Here is a 3,830-nt window from a genome sequence, read left to right on the forward strand (position 1 = left end):
ATTGTGGGCACCTGTGCTGCCACAAGAAGCCTATCACCCACTCACCATCATGTCTCCATGTTCCCCTCGACTTCAAGGGCTTGAGGGACCCGTTCATTCATTTTTGTTTCATCAGTGCAGACATAGAACCTGCAACAGTTCAATCCGCATTTCCTGAAGAGAACGGAGCTTCATTTTGGTGCAATATTCAGCTACGTGAAGAATAACGCTCATTTGGCCACCACACTGAACACTCAGGACAGGCTCATTCCTTTAGCTGACCTGTGATAGGAGCTGAAACAACAGTTAATTGTTTCTGTAATTCTCAGTGAAATGAATTCTCCTGTGGCTGCCTGTATGAGATTACTTTTTCTGAACAGTCAAAACTGATCTTAAACTGGGCTGAGCATCACGGGATTTTAGTTCTGGTATCCTAAGTGAAAGTTGCTCAGTTGTGTCCAACTCTTTGTGACTCCATGGACTAAAAACTCCATGGAATTCTCCAGGCCAGAATACTGGAGTGGGTAGCCTTTCCCTTCTCCAGGGGATCTTTCCAACCCAGGAATCGAACTGGGGTATTCTGTACTGCAGTTGGATTCTTTACCAACTGAGCTATCAGGGAAGCTGAGTATTTTTTTTTAATTTACAACTTAGTGCTATTATTTTATTATAATCAAGTCAGCAATACAAATAGCTTACTTTAATATAATAGGTAACCAGTACTTGGACATATTTTAATTCACCCACTGTTAAACACAAATATTTTCTATTTGAACTCTGCCCAATAAGCTTTCATTTCACATCTAAAGCAAATCTTATCAAGTGCTTCATACCCTATCTTCAAAATATAGTCATGATTACACACATATGTGTTAATGTACAATATTTGGTTTTCTCTTTCTTACTTCACTCTGTATGTGAGTCCCTAGGTCCATCCATGTCTCTGTGCTGTGCTTAGTCACTCAGTCGTGTCCAACTCCTTGTGACCCCATGGACTGCAGCCCTCCAGACTTCTCTGTCCATGGGGATTCTCCATGCAAGAATACTGGAGTGGTTTCCATGCCCTCTTCCAGGGGATCTTCCCAACCCAGGGACTGAACCCAGGTCTTCCGCATTGCAGGCAGATTCTTTACCATCTGAGCCACCAGAGAATCTCTGTCTCTGCAAATGGCAAAATCTCATTCCTTGTTATGGCTGAATAATATTCCATGTGTATATATGTGCCATATCTTTTTTATCCATTCCTCTGTTGATGGACATTTAGGTTGCTTCCATGTTCTGGCTACTGTATATAGTGCTACAATAAACATTGAGACGCATGTATGTTTTAGAATCATGGTTTCCTCCATGTATATGCCCAGGAGTAGGATTGCTGGGTCATGCAGAATCTAGAAAAATGGTAGTTGTTGCTGTTCAGTCTCTCAGTTGTGTCTAACTCTGCAACCCCATCGACTGCAGCACGCCATGCCTCCCTATCCTTAACCATCTCCCAGAAATTGTTCAAATCCATGTCCATTGAGTCAGTGATGCCATCCAACCATCTCCTCTGTCATCCCCTTCTCCTCCTGCCTTCAATCTTTCCCAGCATCAAGGTTTCTAATGAGTTGGCTCTTCACATTGGGTGTCCAAAAATATTGGTAGAGATGAACCTATATAAATCTTTTCTGTCACAGAGCTCAATATTAAGTACTCTACACCAGGGTTTTGTTCTCTGTTTTCTTCTCCTCTTAGGTGCAGTGAACTTTGTTTCACTAAAACTTTTGTTCCCCTCATCCTCTTCTGTAACCACAGGCATACTCAAACTTAAAGATTTATCTTCCTTATGCGTGTCACCTCTGGCTCTGGAAGACACTTCCACTTCCTGCTGGTTTCAACGTTTCTTTGTTTCTTCTTTTCCTAGTTGCTTTGGTTTGTACTTGACTGGGTGCAGAATCAGAGTCAGAAAAGTCACCTTTGACCTGATGGTGCCTTTTTGATCTCAATGCCTGAACAACTGAAAACACCTTTGATTTTATTTTCGTTAACGATGCTGCCCTTTCACATCTCTCTGATTGTTGTGAATTTCTCTCACTCTTTTCTTCTCCATCTTTAACTTTCAGTTTTAAGGGTGGATTCTTTCTGTCTTTGTGCCACTGCTGATGTTCCAAAGCTATGTTCTTGATATTATTAAAAAATCATCCTTTATCAAGTTGAGGGATTTTTCCGGATTGGGCTTGTCAGCTGAAATTACATGTTTAATTCTCTGATAATGGTCATGAACATTCATCATTTCCTCTAATACATCATAAGTGATAAGTTTCATTATCAATCATTTGGGTCCTTAAATTCTTCAGTAATTCAGCTCGTTGAATATTTTCTTCATTCTGTATGACGGGAATTTAAGCATTGCTGTAAAGTGAAATGCTCTGTCTAGTCATAGCTTCCTAAAAATACAAGCTGCCTCAAAATGTTGTACATTTATCAAATCTTGCTGAAATTTTAAAATTTCATCCCAATCCTTCAGACACAGTTGGGTGTTATATAATCCATATAGCAGATACAAAATACCAGTTCTGATCTGGATGGTGTACGGAGGTAAAAAATATCACCAAGCCAAAGCCAAAGCTTCTTTTGCAGACGTGCTCTTTTCTAAATTTCTCATTCTACCACAGAAGATGGTTCCAAACTTCACACTCTTCCAGAGCTCAGAGAAGTCCTCGAAGTGCACACTATCCATCTCCTGGAAACAGCTGAGCAGTGGCTCAAAGTCATCCTTCAAGCCTACAGGAGCCCCCACATCTGCAAAAGAAGCATGCCATGTGCAGTCCAGCTGCCGGCGGTAGCCGAGGAGGAAGCTAAGTATTTAGTAATACCTTTTGTATTAATCAGAAGGGAAGTATGGAAAATGAACTATTAAGTAATAATAAAAAGGAAGAGAGATTCTTCCCACTATCATTTTTTTGGAAGTAGTGAGTTTCCATCAAGACAAGGAGTGAATTATAATCAAAGTGAATTATAATCAAGGTCATTTCCTGTCTAGAGAGTCCTCATTGACTTGTCTCATCTCATTTATGACATTTGTTCTGTCCATCTCAGTTCTTCAGAGTCTGTTTTTTTTTTTTTTTTTTTTGCCATGCCACACCCTTTTGGGATCTTAGTTCCCTGACCAGGGATCAAACCTGGGCCCTCAGCAGCGGAAGCACATGGTCCTAACCTCCAGGCCACCAAAGTAGTCTCCACAATCTGTCTTCAAAACAAGAAATCAGTGACTTCTAACAAGGAGGAGTAACCCACCACCCCTGCCACAAGTTAGGGGGTCTCCCATTTTGTCTCACTATTCAGTGTCATCACTTTCCTTCAGCCTAATGATATTGAAAAAAGGGGGGGAATATGGCAGATTGAATGGGTGTTTTATCTCCTCTCCTCCCCAAGTCCCATTCAAATGACCACAGAGTTATATTTTTAAAGGTCTAACTCCCCAAGGATAAAGATCAGCTGGAAATAGTAGTAGATGAGACTGAATCCACAAAATGTGGGAACGAAAAGTGGACAGGTGAGTGGCCAGAAGAGGACTGAGGCAGGGGGACTCCAGGAAGAACAACGTGAAGAAGGAAGTGGGGCTGGTGGATACAATTACAGCCTGGGAGACTCCCCCCAGTGGGGGAGAAAGCCACTGGCCTGCACAGCCCCCTCGTCACCCATCCGACCAGCTGCAGGAGAGCTGACCTCGGCTCCACTGACCTTACTGCACTCTGTCACCAGCTTCCCAGCAGTGTCTCCTCCTGGGTCTTGTCATCACTCAGACCTGCTCCACATCTGGAGACTTCCTGCTGGGGTGCCTCTCCCGAGGCCTGCTGGCAGCTTGCACCCAT

At 42.6% G+C, this 3,830-nt stretch overlaps 1 pseudogene; it reads right to left on the reverse strand.

Moving 5' to 3' along the window:
• Positions 1-721: 721 nt before the first annotated feature.
• LOC788226 (snRNA-activating protein complex subunit 1-like) lies at positions 722-3,830 on the reverse strand (annotated as a pseudogene).

This window comes from Bos taurus, chromosome 12 (genome assembly GCF_002263795.3).
Source record: "Bos taurus isolate L1 Dominette 01449 registration number 42190680 breed Hereford chromosome 12, ARS-UCD2.0, whole genome shotgun sequence".
NCBI lineage: Eukaryota > Metazoa > Chordata > Mammalia > Artiodactyla > Bovidae > Bos > Bos taurus.